General features: G+C 33.8%; 1 protein-coding gene across 6 annotated transcripts in view; it reads right to left on the bottom strand.

The window, feature by feature from the left end:
* Window positions 1–17,921, bottom strand: part of MAGI2 (membrane associated guanylate kinase, WW and PDZ domain containing 2) — a 1,221,159-nt gene that overhangs the window by 647,935 nt on the left and 555,303 nt on the right. For 2 of the 6 annotated variants that reach the window (XM_036231072.1, XM_036231074.1), the window contains exon 1: window positions 86–410. The exons of the other annotated variants lie outside the window; for them this stretch is intronic. The gene's annotated coding sequence lies outside the window, so the exon portion shown is untranslated. Of the gene's footprint in view, window positions 1–85; window positions 411–17,921 lie in introns of those variants that run through there. 6 annotated transcript variants of the gene reach the window in all.

Below are 17,921 nucleotides of genomic sequence, written 5' to 3' on the forward strand. Positions count from 1 at the left end.
GGGTGTGGAGACTATGAATAGAAAACACACACATATACATACAGAGATATTGAAGCCAGACCCGGGTCAGTTTCAGCTTACTAACCTAGAGCTCCGTTCAGAGGAAGCAGAGAAGCCGCTGGTCCTCTCCCACCTTTCCATGGTCTTCTGTCAGTGTCTTCTCAAACCACCTGTACTGATCCAACCCATTTTCAGGTCATATAATTTTCTTGATAGAAGTAGTCTCAGCTGAGCTTTGAATTTTGCAGTATGGATGTCTAGAATTTTCCTCTTTGAGCCAGACACAGCAACACAAAACTGCCGCTGAGGTCTTTTGTTTTCCCCTCCTCTCAAAGATGAAGCATGCAGCACTTCTCTCTCTCTCTCTCTCTCTCTCTCTCTCTCTCTCTCTCTCTCTCTCTCTCTCTCTCTCTCTCTCTCTCACACACACACACACACACTCCCTCTCTCCCTCTCTCACGCACTCTCTCTCTCTCTCTCTCACACTCTCTCCCTCATTCTCTTTCACCAACCCCCACCCAGCAACCTCACTCAATTCCTGTCAGCTGGGGTCATTTACATCTCCAAGCATGAGAACCTGTGTTCTATAACCGTCGGTCTCTCACTTTTGGATTTCCTCAGCTAAAGGGAGGGGGGCGGCTCTAGGTGAAGTCAGGTGACCCCTCCGTTAAAAGCCAGAGAGATGGATGGAGTGCGTGATTTTTAATATACACGCGGGCACATTTACATTACAAAGCAGCAAAGAAAACCTAGCTTCTAGACATTAGGCATTTTTGTTTTTGCTTTCATAGTCTCCTTTTAGAAATTAGGAAAAGCTAGTATAGTTTAATGAAATGTAATTAAACTTTTCAGTGTTAATAACAAGGCTGCATACTTTTAGAACCATTCAACTGAACAATTCTTTTAAACTTGCAAGCATGACTGTTTATTTTTCTTTCTAGGGTCAAAGAATCAGTCATTTTACCCTTTATTCACTTTTTCAAATTGGCATTTTCTTTGACATCTAGTTTAACTTATCTCAAAGTTAAAGACCAACATAAAAGGGGAAAAAAAATAATGTGAAGGAAAAATAAGTGACAGAAAACCAGAGCAAATAGCAAAAGTAGAAATTAATAGTTTTCCATTGTGGAACTAGACTCGATAATGAATAATTTTTTACTCTTAGGCAAGTAGCTTTTCCCTTCACTTCTTCAGTACCTTTATCTTAAAGGATAAAAATAAATGTAATAAATGTATCTCCTCTCCTAATCAATCAAGCAAACTTGGCAGAGAAGGATGTCCAGGGAAATATACCACGCAGGGCACCAGGTACAGAAGCAACTGAAAAAAACTAGCACTAACCTCGGACAGCACTGAAGATAAATTTATAGTCTACATACTTACACCCTAAAGAGTAAATTTGCAAATACCGTGTTCACTGCTCCAAAGTTTTTGATATCTGATGGAGAGCATCTCTTCTATTTTTACTTTTAAATAGGAATGGTATGCATTCTTAGAAACACTGCAAAGAAAAAAGAGATACTTTCCATAAACTATATTGAGAACACAAGGTAAAAAATACTTTAACAAGCTAAATGGTAATTATAAGAAGGATCAAAAGTTTGATGAGAACAAGTGTCAGAAGAAAAATCTCTTATTTGGTCTTCGGTGTTCCATACATGGATTCTTAATTTCAAGAGCATAGTGAGACTGGTATCTCAGCAAAAGAGGAAAATTGGAGGACAGTGCACATAGAATCACATTGTCCCTGCCTCGAAAGATAACATTTTGAACTCTTACTCAAACAGCTTCTCGTTCTCTCCACAGTGATGTCAGGAGAGTGTTGCATTTCCTGCTGGGACAGGGCATTCCATCTGAAATACACCCAGTCCTCACCATAAACACCACTCAGAGGTAGGCATGAAATGAGTAACAGCTATTCACTGTTCTTGCTTGTTTTGTATTATAAAAGCTTTACCTTGCATGGAAAAGATCCCATTTAGGCTTTTTAAAATTATATGCTAACTGGCTGCAAATTTAGCTTCAGTATGTGCTGCAAAAATTGGCACTAAAACATTGGCCAAAAAAAAAAAAAAAAAAAAGCCTCCCTTAGAAAAGTAAGCTGGCTTAGGCAAATTTAGAAAGACCTAAAATTTCTTAAGATGAAAACAAAGGATTTCATTTTACAATCTCATATTCAAACTAGCTCCCCTTTTACTTTCTTTTCCCCTTTTAGCATTTGGGTATATTTAACTTTGCATTTACCCATTTTTTTTTCCTCCACCTTGCCTCTGGTCTTCCTTCTTTTGACAGTGGTGTCACTTTCCTTGAATGTGCGAAATGTTGGCATTGAAAGAGAGTGAGAAAGACCTATCTGATTTTATGTCAGAGAATACTTGAGTTTAATCCAAACTCTAATGTATGGCAACTTTAAAGCTCTGTGTTATTCTAACAGAGACATGAAGATGGAATCTAGGCAGCATTTTTTATTATTAAAAATCAAAGCTTCTCAACTTAAAGAGGTTTCTTAAAGCTGAATAAGATGAAAATAAATTAGCAAAAATCTCATAGCAACTAACCCCAGCCATCTTTCTAAAATGTCTTCTGTTACTTAAGGAACAAACTTAAGAACTGACAGAAAACAGAATGTCTTTATTCACGCATTCATTTATTTAACCAATGTTTATTAGCTCATCCTTTACATTAAACACTATTCTAAGCACTGAGAGGTGTACAAGATAAATAAAACAGAATTTAGGCCCTTTTGGAAACTGAAAATAATGTGTACCACAGACATACAATAAGTATTAATGTAAGATATTATGGAAAGTCAGAAAAGTGAAGAAATTTTTTCTTAGTTGGGATGCAGGATGGTTACAATAGAATTGGTGACATTTGAAATGAGCCTTTAAGAATGAGTTTTCTAGGTAAAAAAGTAAAGGCAAGGAGATTTCAGGCCAAGAGACACAAAAAGCACGAACTAACAGAGACCTGTGTGCAGTTCAGTATAAGTGAACAACAGAGCTCTTGGAGAGAGTGGTTTGACAGTTAGATCAGAACAGACTATGAATGATCTTGAATGCTCTGCCCAAGTATTTGTGTTTTATCTGAGATGCAGTTAAAACTTATTTAAGATTCTTTGGCTAGAAAATTATTTGTTTACATAGATTATTTTGGCAGCAGTTTGAAGGGTGGATTAGAATAGTGTTTACCAAACTTTTCTATGAATAAGAATGATCTGTTAGAGTAAAATACATAGATTCCTGGGTTCCACCACAAATCTAAAAAAGAAACTCAGGAATCTCTGTTTTTAACAAATGTCTCATAGAATTAGATATATAAGGATAGTTACACAGATAGTTAGTATACTCAGGATCATTATTAAGCCAAACGAAAGACTTCTTTTTTATACTTAAGTAAGAGATTTTTTACAGAAACATTGAGAACACTTTTCGGACTCAAATATAATGAATGTGCTATGTGTATCATGGAATATAAAATTATATATAATAGTCTATACCATCTCATTTCTATTTTATCTTATGTGAAACCTTTAGTCCTGTCAATCTGAACTCATTTATCTCTCACTCACATCAAGGTCTTTCTTGCATCCATGCCCTTGGATCCCTTCCTGGTATGACTTCCACCTTCCTTTTTCCATCTCCAATTTATTCTTACTTCAAGAACTCCCTGCTAACAATGGGCACATGGATCTATCCCTTCTCTTGCAGAGTTTACACTTACAGTATATTGATATTACAACAGTAGCACCAGGAATAATAATACTAATATAAATCTCTCATGTTAGTGCTGAGGGATTTAGCTTTTTAAATTCTCACAGTAACTCTATGAGGCACTATTACCACCACTTAAACATTGAAAAGTGAAGTCTGGACACATTAAATGATTCACCAAAAGTCAGAAAACTAATAAATGGCAGTTTCTGGATTAGGCCCCAAGTCAGTCTGTGCTACATGATCAATACTTCATATCTCATGCCTTAATCTCACGAAGCACAATATTTAGTAGTTGAATATATCAATATATAATATTGTTACTCTTTTGCATTCTACACTTGCATACTGGTGAAAGGCTTGATTTCAGGACTTGGACCCTGGTTTTGGGTTTCTCTGCCACCTTCAAGCTTTGTGACCAAATGCAAGTCATTTAACCTCTCTGTACCTAGTTTCCTGGCCCATCTTGAGGCTTAAGTGAGAATCCATGTTAAGTATTTACTACAATACCCGGAACAATTAGGTACGCACTAAACGATGATTTTTTTTATTATTATCATTATTATTGTTATTACCAAGTGAGAAGCAAATTTTCTGTGTATCCCCATATAAATTTTCCATCTCATCCAGAGATATTTAGAAGTGAAAAGTACCATTAACTCTGTGTACAATTAAATGTAGTTTAGGTAGCTTTCATTCTAGTTAACTTGATCAAATTAGGGAGCTGTACCAACTACTATTTAACTAGTTATGAAATTACATGTATTACTTGACTATTGGGTCTCTAGTGTATGGTCTCTTGAGATGTTTGTGATGGCTTCCTGGCAGATAGAAAGTAGAAATTACACAATTTTTTAAAAGCCAGCACTTGCATTTTAACTAAATATTTTTTCTTTAAAAATAAATTATACCTGCTTTACATATAAATTACTGTCTTTTTTTTTCTAAATAAATATTTCCAGTATTTCCAGGGAACATTCCTTATATTCTATGATATGCATACTTAAATTTTCTTTTAAGTATTCAATGTACTTGTTAACTAAGTGCATGTTAAGTGTAGATGTGATTTTGTGCTTATATAAAATCAAAGTCGAATATATAGTAGACCTTATCTGATAGTGGGAAAAAAAATGCTGCATGAGATTATAATTATTACCAGACTTACAAACTATAGACAACCATAACCTCAAGAAAATTCTCTTCTTTTTTCAGTTATATAAATTGTTGCTCCTAATAGGAAGAGATCTTACTTTTGATGGTTTGTGTGAGTGTCATTAATTGCTTGGTGTATTACTCTGTGGAACATTGGGTGTCTGTATAGAATACTTTTGGGTTGGCAACTAGAGTTAACATGTGCAGAGCCTGAATCTCTGGAATCTTTCTTTCTCTGCCTCATAGGCTGCATCAGAATTTCACAAAAAACAATTCATCTTTTTTTGAATGTTTATGCCAAATTAATGGATTGTCAGTCACAATCGAAAGTATCCTATTCTACTTGAAGATAGTTATATGTATGTGCATACGTGCATAATTATCATAAGCAATGGTTAAAGTTTGATTATCCCATTCTCAAAGAAGAAAAGCAAAAAGCATAAAATCCCTGCTTTGAGTTTTTTTTTAGCCTTGACTAATCAGCCAAAGCAAGTGCTTTAAGAATGGCCTTTAAATATAGCATGGTGTCAAAGACACAGGGCTTTAGCAGCTCTGACTTCACCATTTTCTACATGTGTGGGACTAGACAAGTTATTCATCTACAAAACAATGATGATATCTATTGTATAGAGTTCTCAGCCATTAAATGAAATAATTCATATAAAATGTTAAGCACAGTGCCTGGCACACCATCAGTACCACCACCGTTATCACACCATCATCATCAACACCACCATTATATCATTATCATCATCATTATCACCACAGCTGCCACCATCATCATTGTAATCATCCTCCTCCTCTTCTTATCATCACCAATATTTATCATGTACCAAGCACGGCTCTAAATAAGCACACAATAAATACTAGCTTCCATTATTATTGTTATAATATTTATTTTACAGGTTTTCAGCTCCTGACATTGTGTATTTTGAGCCTATTAGCCTGATGTAAAACACTACCATGTTCCAAGAGACCTTAAGCAAAACCGAAGCTTTCACTTAATTACCTTTCATTACACAAAAGAACATAACATGCTCTTCCCTTCATTAGTCTTTCCTCCTCATAAACAAGTCTCTAGATCAGACCGTGGACATGGAAAGTCCTCTCTAGATGATTTCTTAGTCCTCTGCAGGTAATCCATCATGCACTAACAATCCACAGGAGAATATACTTCATATGACTGACGAGACCAAAGTACAAGTAGAAGTGCTTTCTGAACTGAGTGGGCATAAATAAATTCCATTGTTGACAGCTGTCCTTTATGGATCTGCATTTCTGATCTCAGAATGAGTCATTCCACTTCTGATTTCTGAAAACCAGGCCGAATTGTGATCTTTTATTTTCTTCAGAGTCTCATGCTTTTCCAAACAATTCATCTACTTTACCTTGTGAACCCCATCAGATGGACATAAATGGGGAATAAATGAGGACTCCTGCTCTACAAGACATGCTTTTACTGGGCTGAGCTAGATAGAATTGTGAAGTGAGTGCAGTTTGCTATCCATATCTTACATTTCCCTTCCTCTATCCTTTATCCTTTAACTCTCTCAGTTGCCTTTCTCCATTCCCTTCAGAGTACTTCCCAATTTTGATTCTCATCTCATAACAAAACCAAAATTTAGTAGTATAAACTGTGTTAATTTGTATGTGTTACCTGAAGTAAGGATATTTATTGTTTTAGTGACTCGGATGATTTGTGCAATCTCTTTTAAAAAATAACGTTCCTCAGAAAGTAGAAACTAAAAACAATTTCTAGAAATTTTAAACCATGGCCTAAAATATGCTTATTTAAATGGACTAAACTCAGAGTATATTTCTTACAAAGCCCAAATTCAAAACATGAAAGAAAGTGAATAGGGTGGGAGCTATATATTCTGACTTGACTAACTTAGCATTGGAAAAAAGAAATAGTGGATGGGCACCTTAATTTTGAATCATAACTCCACCACCATGAATGGATTATGTAACTTTGGGCAAGATAGTTTAAGGCCCTAAGCCATAATTTCTTCATCTGTAAAATAGAGAATGCATCTAGTAGTAAGTGCAATCATGAAATTGCTAGCACAAAATCTGGCACATAATAGGCTCTCAGGAAATATGACACCCCTTCTTGCTTTTCTTAAGTAATCAGTCACCTATTAAATGCTCCTTTTTCCCATGGGTCATCTTCCATGGGTCACCTGATCTGCTCATGTCTCTTGTGTTTATTTTACATTTACATTAGTGTTTTTCAGCATGAGAGATTACACTGTTCAAGTAAATGTGCTTTTGAAGTAGCTCCGCATTTTAGTCAAAAAATCAACTTTCCCCAAGGCATCAGAGCAACTTAATAAAACAAAAATAAAATTAAATCAAATAGAAAAGGCAGAGAAGGGACGGATAAAGAAAGAAGAGAGGATAGAAGAGAGGCAAGAGATAGAAGAAACAGTTATATGATCAACCTACAGGCTAGGGAGTAGTACAAAGGAGAGTAGAGAGAATTCCAATGAATTCTATTAGAATTTAGGAGACGTGGCTTTTGATAACTTATTTGGTGTCAATGACCTTGACTGAAATGAAGATATTGAACTTTTTTGAAGATGTCATCTAGCTTGTAGATTCTGGTTTCATGAGATTAAGGTGTAAAACATTTCTCAAGGACCCTTTAATATCAAACCCCATTAATCCATGATACTGGGGAGCATGGGCTCCCATTGATTCAGCCTGACTCTCTGTCATATACTGTGACATGCTTTACTCACATCAACCCATTTAACCCCATGAAAGTATTACCATGCCCACTTTGGAGAGAAAAATTTTTTGGCTCAGTGAAGTGAAGTAACTTTCCCCAGGTCAAAGAGGTGAAGTGACAGAAGGGGATTAACAAGACATTTCAATACCAACCCCCAAGTACTTTTTACTACACCATGCTGCCCCACTCTGGGACAGAAATTGGGAATAAAGCTATATAGAAATTAGACTTTCATTGAATGACTCTGCAATAATATTTTATATAATGTAAAGAGTCCTGCAATAGTCATGGCGATTTGAGGAAAACGTGCCTTGTTATGGCAGTGAGGTGATGCTTAATGTTTAACTACTGGCTCTTTAAAAAGCAAAACAAAACAAAAATCTGACTGATTTGTTGCATTTGCCAATTTTTGTATAGTAAAGATGGCACCATAACCAATTTCAAGCTATCAACTTAAAGTCACTGAGCTAGAGCTGGGAAGAGATGTGCACGAATGGCTCTTTCAAATCAGTGCTAGCCATCCCCAGCACATCACTCTGTGTTTATGTATGTGAAACTGAATTTATATATTGCTTTAATATTCTTTGAAAAGTAAATGACAGGACAAAATAGTAGTCCAAATGCTTTTAATGTGACTATGAGTACCACATGTTTCAATTGTGCCCTCAACAGTTTTCTTCAATTAGCTGATTATGAAGATTACTAGTCTGCCACTTTAAATTTTAAAATATAACTGTCAATAATCCTAGCAAATAAAAGAAAACAAACCTCCAAACTCCCAATCTTGACCTTTTTATCTCTTTCCACTTACTGTGTGGTTCTTATACCACTTTCAAATGAATACTTTTTAAGATTTCTTATGCTATGTGTGAGGTTTGCAAGGAACCTCCAAGCCAGGGTTCCTCCAGTAAATTAAGAGGTGACAACTGCAGCATTTGTCAGAACTATCTCAGCAAATGGCCATTAGGGAAACCTGAACAAAAAAAAAAAATTAAAACTATTCCATAGCCTTACTTTTTTTCTTTCTCACCTTAAAGTGCCATACCTGCTTGAATACCTCTGGAAACAAGTTGTAGGAAAATTGTATGCATAATTTACATGACACTGTGAGCAAGCAGAGGAATTGTCATTTGTGTAGACTGCCTCAGGAATGATATTCAGATAGATTATTTGAGGAATGACTTCTGATTGCTGAGACAATTTACTTCTTATTCATTTCCTCTGATTGTGAGATGCAGAAGTAAGAATAGAGCAGAGGGTTAAATATAAAGACTAGTCTATGTAAGAAAATGTGCACAAATTCTTGAATTATTGACCATATAAATGGGTAGAAATTTTTCCTCACTAAATAAAGGAAAAAGAAAAGGTTACTTAAAGCATCACAGCTATTTAAAGGAAAATAAAATTGAATTGAGAAACAACTTCCCTTTAAAAAATTATAATAAAGGGGAGAAAAAAATTCCTAAAATTTCAATTATTACCTACAGCACAATGTATTTATATATGAGAATAGCCTACATAGTAAAAAAAAAAAAGTATTAGATAGTTAAAATAAAAGATAATGTTTTTATAATACAAGAGAATGTAAAAATCCAAAAATAATGTTTTGTGATTATACTAAATCAAAAGATATTAACTATCTTCTTAGCTTGGTAGGCACTAGAACAGATGGCTGAAAGAAACTGGACATTAGACACTGAAGAAATTTTGCTTTGAAATCATTAAGGACACAATGTGTCCTTAATGTATCTTTCTTTAACTGTTATTTTTCTTAGTAATAGTTAAATTAGAGTAGCCCTTTGGAGTTTCTCCCTAAAGATTCTTTAGAATTTCACATTGCCCTTTAAGTTTTAGACAACCTCATAAACCATGAAAATAACAAAAATAAAATTAAAAGCATGATTCAGATTTTTCAAAATTTGAGATGGTCTCTAAATGTTAGATTGTCAGTTTAAGAAACATAATTCACATCTAATGTGGCAAAACCAGTCAAAGCTGAGGTTCCCTCCAACTCAGTGAGTATTAACAATCAGATGATGGCTTCAAATAGGACAATTGGAATAGGAAGAGAGAAGGATTCATCCTAAATCCTTTAGGTAAAATAAACAAGCCTTAGTAAACAAGTTGATGCATGGTCATGTACAAGAGCAATTTGAGGATGACTAATTCCCAGTTTGGGACTAGCAGATTTCACTTCTTGCTCTTCTCTGCCCCACTTCATATCACTTACCCAGCCATCTTAACATCCTACAGTCAGTGAAGGAGTAGTTAGTCCTTTGATGAAGGGATGGAAAAGAAATGAGTTTGATTTTGAATAATTTTGAGTTTGGAGAACCTATCAGAAATCCAACTGGAAATGTTAAAGAGCTGGGTCAGAGTTGGGAATATAGATTTAGGGATCATGCCGGGCATAACTGAGCCCTCTAGCTGAAGTGGTAAGAATGGGTGATATTATCCAGGAAAGAACTAGGAATAAGAAAAGAAAAAAGAAAACATCAATATTTGAAGTGTAAGAAGAAGATGTGAAGCCATTAAATGGCACTTAGAAAGAAAAAAAGAAAAATAAGAGAAAGTAATCAGCTATGTTGCAGACTACCTGTGGGCCAAAAAGATGTGGTATGGGGAAAGGATCATGAATATGGCATTTAAGAGATTTTTTGCAAACTTTGAGAATATGAAGTAGATAACTCAGAGGAGAGATGAAGAAAAAGTGAAATACCAGTGGCTTTTAAACTTGATTATCTCTCAAAGTCTTCCCAGGAGCTTTAAAAATACATTTTCTTAGTTCCCTTCCTTGGAGATTCTAATTTGGTATATGAGATTCCCTATCTCAAGCCAGTTCTTGAATTTTGACCATCCTCTAATATGAATTTTTCACATTTTTATTTTCATCTCCCAACTAGTTTGTAAACACCTTGGAAGTAAGCACTATGTCTCTTATGATTTTATAGCCCCGTAGCACCTAGCCCCAAAACAATAGGTACTCGCTAATATATGTGGCTTAATCGGTCATCTTATTATTGCTCTTTAAGATAAAATCATCCAGGTGATGAATTACAATGACTATAAACTTAGACACACACACACTTGAATAAAGATTGGAGCATCTTTTACAACAAAACAAAAATTTGATGCCAAAATAAAATCTAAAGGGTGTCCTGAAATGGCCGGCATCAGGAAAAAAATGTTTTCTAGAATGATTCAATTTTACTTTTGGATGACGTTGATTTCACTTGAAGATGGTTAAACGTGTCACTCTGGTCTGATGTGTGTGTTCACATGATGTGAACGAACATAATTATAGCTGTCCCTTGATAGCCTGTTCATTTACAGTTCTATTTTGGAAACAGTAAGTTTTTAAATTGGTTTTCAATGTTTTTGGAAGGAAGTTCCACTGTATAGAATTTCGGAAGCTTTGCCTCCTATAGATTTTCTCCACTAGAATTCAATAAAATGTAATTGAATTACAATGGGCAGAATCCACAAAGTGCCAACTGCAGGCTCTGGGGTTAAAATTTCCCTTCTTCAGGCACTCTCATGCTAAATCCCAGGCTCAGGCTTCTGGAAAGTAGTGCTGTTCCAATGTGCATTTGCGCACATTAATAAATAGCAAAATAACTACTGTAGTAAAATCATATTTAATTATAGGAATTGAAGAAAAACTCACCATATTTCTTTTTTAGCACATTGGATGTAGCCTACTTCTTTAAAATGTCAAGTATAGAGACATTTTATTTAAAGAACATAGAAACATTCCTTTCCTTCTTTGATTGGCTCTATGGGAAAAACTTTTCCCATTAAAAAAAAAAAAAAGACAAGCTGACCACATTTTCTGAACGCTCACACTAATAGCACTGGTATAATATATGAGGGAGCTTTCAAAGGTATTATCTCATTTGATCATATTAACCATCCAATCAGGTAAGTTTTTCAGACTAAAAAAAAAATGAAGCTCAGAAAGATTAAGATTAAGTGCAAACTAGTTTTTTTTCCTGTATTTTATTTTACCATTGAATAATGTAATAGAACTAGTTTTTTTTCACCCATCTAAAGGCTCTACCTAGGCATATATGGTGTCTGAGTTAAGATAAACAGCCTTTTCTTCATATATATATATATATATATATATATATACACATATATATATATATAAAGTTATGGGGGAAAATGCTTCTATAAACCTTTACTTACATTTATATCTATATGTTTATTAATGTAAAATGTACACAAAAATTCAAGCTAAGCAAAGAAATAATATAGTTATCACCCTAGGGCTTTGTTACAACATAATTTTGAAGCTATCATTTAACTTTGAAAAACCAAAATGAAATGACTCTAAAATATTTGAAAATGAGTTAAAAATCTACATAAGAAGATTTAAAAAATTTTTTTGTTCCAAGTTAATTTATTTAAAAGTAATCAAGTTTATACAAGTCTGAATTTGCAAACAAAATAGATGAATACTTTTATCTTGAAATCATTTTTATTGATTGTACAGACAGATAGTACAAAGTTGTGTTAAGTGTCCTATTTTTAACTTCCACAAATTTGGAAATGTTCTAAGAGATATTAATGAAAAGAGAAGAAATTTAATATCAGTATTAAAAAAAAAAAACTATTGAATTGAAAAAAAAAAAACTGTTAACAAAACTGTTGCACAATGAATGGTCTATTTTGCTACCATGTCAAAAATACTTTCTTTGATAGCACTCGCTTTTCCTCTCTGAGTAGTATATAACGTTTTTTTTTTTTTTTTTTTTTTTTTTTTTTTTTTTTTTTTGGTACTCTGTTATTTGTTTTCTTTTTTGAGATTTCAAACTATGTCATTTACTCACATAATTGCTTCTCTCATGGCCCTATATTTACTTCTTACATTTGTGAAAGCCATGCCATTTATTTCTCCTCTTTCCTGTCCTATAGGTGAGTCATCTAACTTATTTGATCTGTATCCATATCTTTAAAGTAAAAAGCTGGGCAAGCTATTCTTCATGATCTCTTCCAATTTTAAAACTTTATGAATGGTTCAATCCTGGGTTTGTTTTGGTACTGAAATAAACAAACAAAAATAAAAAAAAAACTTTATGAAGTTTTAGAGAAAACCTGAATGTCTCACAATATAGTGTAACACTAAAGGACAAGAACAAAGAGAGTTTCTTTTTCACACTCTGCAAATTATGCCTGGATACTTTCTTTGTTAATATTTCAAACCCTGGGCAATTATACCTTGAGAGCATGAGACAAGGAGATAGAGAAAAGGTGAAGCGAGAGAGAGTGAGGCAGGTGGAGAAAGATAGAGACAGGGCTCTACTGGATATTTATGGATTGGTGTGTATTAGAGGTAGTAGCTAAGCACTATTACCCACCTGGAACCCCCAAGAGACTCTTCTCTCTGTGTTGAAAGCAGCTCTATGCTTCCATGTACTCTGAAAAACACCTCAGTATCTCCTCTGTCTTTCACTCACCACGGAAATCCTGTCAACATCTGGATTATGGCAGTAGCCTAATGGGTCTCCTCATTTCTGCTCTCTTCTCAACCAGATTACTGACCTTGTTAAAATGTAAATCAGATCCTATAAGTTTTTTTAAATACCAAAGACCTCCCATCTCACTCAAGAGTAAAAATCAATGTCATTACATGACTTATGAGGCCCTTCGGAATTTGCTGTCACTCCCAACACCATACGCCTCTTTGTTCACTGGGTTCTGGCCACACTGGCCTCCCCATGGCCCTTCTACAAAAGTAGGCAGGCTCCACCTTGGGGCCTCTGTAATTAATGTTCCCTCCACCCAGAATGCTTTCATCTAGATATCGACATGGCCAACTTCCTTATTCTTTTCAGATCTTGATTCCAAACTTACCTTCTAAACTGAAGATCTTTCTGACCATCCCACTTAATTTTTATCCCTCACTACCCACCTGCCACCCCGTACCCTTCATATTTCTCTTTTTTTGCTTTGTATTTTTTTCTATAACACTTACCAGTAACTAACATACAGGTTACTATTATATATTTGAATTATTTATCATTTTTATTATGTGACACCTCACTACAATGTGTGACATCACACTTTATAGGGCAGGGATTTGGGTTGGTTTTGTTCACTTCTGTATCTTCAGTACCTAAAGCAGTGTCTGGCACGTAATTAGCCCTCAGTAATTCAATTGGTCGAATTGAACTGAATTGAATTGAATCGGATCTAACAACAGGACGGAAATCGTAAATTGTGCCTTAAAAACTAGATCACACTGAATAGCACATTAGGAGAGTAGAGACCATTTTTTATAAAGAGAAGTAGAAGCAGTTGGAGAATAAGGACTTACTTTGGGAGTATCACATTTGGTTGTCTCAAGTTACAAATGAGAAAACTAAGTCGCAGAGCAGTTACGGTCACAAACACAGCAGAAGAGTACAGGGCTAGAAGTCTGGTCCTCAAACCTTCCCATTCCAGGATCCTTTCTAAGATGCAAACCATTTAATTTTCAAGTTTAATCAGAATCAAACACAAGCAAGATATAAACAGGTTTTTCTGTTTTACCCCAATTGCTATCAAATGCTCAAGTTATATTAGTTACAAATAAGATAATGTTGGATAATATCCCCTTATTAAGAGATTATGTTGCAAAAACATAAAATAACACGTACATTTAAACTCTGAAATTACAAAAAACAATAGTATTCATGATTGTGTGAAAAGTGGGTAAAGATTTAGATAATCAAAGAATGGCAGAATGTTAACAATTGATGGAGCTGGGTGATGTATATAGTATTCATGATACTATTCTGTTTATTCTCCATATGTTTGAAATTTTCTATAATAAAAGTTTGTGTTAAAAATAAACTGGAAACAAATATCAAAGTCTCACGTGGTTTTGATTTTTAGTTCCTTAAAAAAATATTTATAACCAAATGAGCTGCCATTTTTTTCCTTATCTTCTTATTTAATTTCTCTTAATTCAAGGATATGGAAGTCGTATGCTCCTGTATGTGATCCCAAGGCACAGACGTAGCCTGGGGGATCTTGAATGAGCTTGTTTACCGTAGTGGTCACCTTTAGAGTGGCTGTCTATAAAAACAAGTATACTTATACCTCATGGGATCAAATCACTGTGCTTTACTAGAAGAAAAGTCTGCACATTTCTTTCCCCATCCCTATTTAAAGTCAAAATAGTAATAAAAAATGTATATGTGGCATAGCCATTTTTTTCCTCTATACTGAAGAATTTCTCCTCTATGGATTATTTATCATCAATGTATTCTTATAACCTTACTTAATCCAGATTCCTAGCTTTAATTTTTTGATATTGAAATGCACTTTCATCTTTCCTCTGCTTTCAGGTAACTCCATCCAGCCATCATTTCTATTTTATTTTACTTTATTGCTATCCTTTTTATTCTTATTTTAACTTTAGGGTCAGTTTAGCTGTACAGAATTTCACAAATATTCTTCATTTTGCCCTTGACTGCCCTTTCTCTTCATTCTCTGAATAGCCTCATTTCTTCATTTCCATTATGGACATCTATCTTTGTCCATTAAAAAAAAGTCGAACCAAACCAAACTGAGTATAATTCAGTTTAATGTCTATGACTCATAGAAGTATAATCCAGTTCAGATTTTCACAGTTCAGAAGTAAGTTCAGAAAAGTGCTATACTTCATACTTTTCAGGGATTCCTTTTTCCCTTGTGGAAGGCTTCCCATTAATAACTCCATTTAAGTCTTATTTCCTCTTACTATTTGAATATAGCCATGGTGTTCCTTGAAGTATCCTCATATAATGTCACTCTTGTGATTAAAGCCCTTCAAGAATTTTCCACTGCTGTTGACATAAAGTTCAACTCCTTTCTTCCTGAATGACAGATAAGGTATGGTTTGTCTGCCTCTGTGGCCTTATGTGTGGCACCTAATTCCTCTTGGGTTACTGTACAGATCTCACTGGCCTCTTTCAGTTTCGTTTAGCATTCTATCCAGGGTAGGTTCCCTATAGATACTCCATCTCAGGCTAGTGTAAGTTTCCTTCCTAGCACTGATAAGAGTTTGTTTTTATATATTTTGTTCATTTGTGTGCTTTCACTTTATAAAAATACTTTCACTATATTGTAAGCTCCTGAAGGATAAAATCTCCTTTAAGACTTAGGTAGAATAAAAAACTAGGATAAAATGGTTATGAGGAACATTAATTTGAGCTACCTAATTCTCACAAATACATATTTGACTTATTCTTTGTTCATCTTAGGAAAACAATTTAAGAAATCTTTCAATTTTGGTTAATAGTAGAATCCATTAAATTTGACTTCAATTATCTAAGTAGCCAATAATTTCCTCTTACTGGTACATGCTTTCTCAGCAAAGATTTAAAGTCCATGGAAGATTAATGATATTGACTGTCATCATGACTTCATTACCCTTCAAACATTTTGCATATTCTACTAGAACTAAGTGACTCTTTCTAGTCCTTTTTTGGTTAGCACATGAATATACCTGTTGTCCATTATGAATATCAAAAATGCATGTGGTGGTCATATTCAGGATCCATTTTTTTCAAAAGGAAAAATTGTTATAAGTGTGTCTCATGTAAGAGGCAGAAAAAGACATCTAACCCGTTTAATAGTTTCATATATGAAAATGTACTTAAGAATATATATCAATGTTTTAATTTCTATCTAGATATAAATATTGAGGAATCAATCAATAAATAATTCAATAGATATGTAGATAGATAATTTAGGATAATATATATTTCACACAAAATAATATTACTTATCCAGTAAAATAAATCAGAAGTATTTTTTACACTCTGGCAACCTTTATTCTGGCATCTTGGGTTTTGTTTGTTTATTTATTGTTAATAATTTTGTTTTGGGGTTCCTGATATCCTTTAAAAATTAGCAACTCTTTGCTAGGAAGTGAGATGTTTAAGTTATGTATATATCAGTCAACCATACTTACAGGCATAAGAATAGTTGCCTTATATGGTAATATCTGAGACATGATACAAGGCCTTACTTTAAAAACCTGCTCCATTATTTATTTATTTCATTAGAATCCCTCCTTTGAGGTTAGGCACTACCTATGAAAATCAGAGTAACAAAGCATATATGATTCACAAAAGTGAATGAAGACCTCTGATGAAGATTAGTTAACAGATTACTTTGCCTTCCTAAACCTCAGTGTCATCATGTTTAATAATAAGACTAACACCAATATCAATAGTAATTACGTTTACTTGAGTACTTATTTCACAAAGTATTATGGATACTGATTTCATAAGATAAAAATTATTATGCATGTTTTACAGAAAAATAAATTAAGCTTTGCGGAATAAAGTGACTTGCCCAAGGTCCCATAGCTAGTTCAATATCTGAGCTTGGATTTAAATCCAATGTGTCTGACTCCAAATGCTATATTCTAGAAATCTATAAAACTAGGAGATTAGATGAGCTAATCTCAGAAAAAGGTATCGATTTTCTAAATATTATTCAACAGCTATGCTAGAAGGCAAAACTGATGTGCTGGGAGAAAATAACAGGTCTGAATAGAATGCTTTGGCAGAGGCCTCAAGGAAGAGGTCCCCACTGTAGAAAAATGGGCAAAGTACAAGTAGAACAACTCATAAAAGGAAATAGTAACAGTAGAAAAAATATTTAAACTTACTAATAATCAAAGAGATGCAAATCAAAACAAGATAATATTTTCTGTTTGGGGGGCTATAAATTCTTTTTCCTTATATTGGGGAAATTGTTGAGAAATAGGTACTATTGTTAACAGTATAATTTATTAAACTTATTATTACACATTTTGGGATTATATATGAAAAGCCTAAGATTGCATATCGTTTCTTTTGGAAATTTATCTTAAGAAAATAGAATTGGGCATCCCAGGGTATCATTACAGTATTATTTTTAATAACTAATCTTTAGAAACAATCTTGATGTTTAAAAAAAAAGATGAGCATTAAATTACTATAGAACATCCCCAAAATGGAAAATTATGTAGTTATTAGAATTATATTTTAGAATATGGGAAATTATTCCTACTTAATTTTTTAGAATATACATAAATGGTTATACACCAAATTTTCATAGGTATTTACTCTTAATGGACAGATTTCTGCTGAACTCTTTTCTATATTCTATATTTCTGTGTTTTCTATTATTATTCATATATTATTAACTCACAAAATGAATAATATTTTTTAATTAGTACATTTAAAAACAATGTGTATCCCAAACTATGTAAGGTAAAATGTCATTAAGAATAAGTCCAGGCTCATTATAATACCTATAAGAAACATTAGAGAAGAAATATAGAAAAGTTGAACAAG

The sequence above is a fragment of the Rousettus aegyptiacus genome, unplaced genomic scaffold (assembly GCF_014176215.1).
Source record: "Rousettus aegyptiacus isolate mRouAeg1 unplaced genomic scaffold, mRouAeg1.p scaffold_m13_p_13, whole genome shotgun sequence".
NCBI lineage: Eukaryota > Metazoa > Chordata > Mammalia > Chiroptera > Pteropodidae > Rousettus > Rousettus aegyptiacus.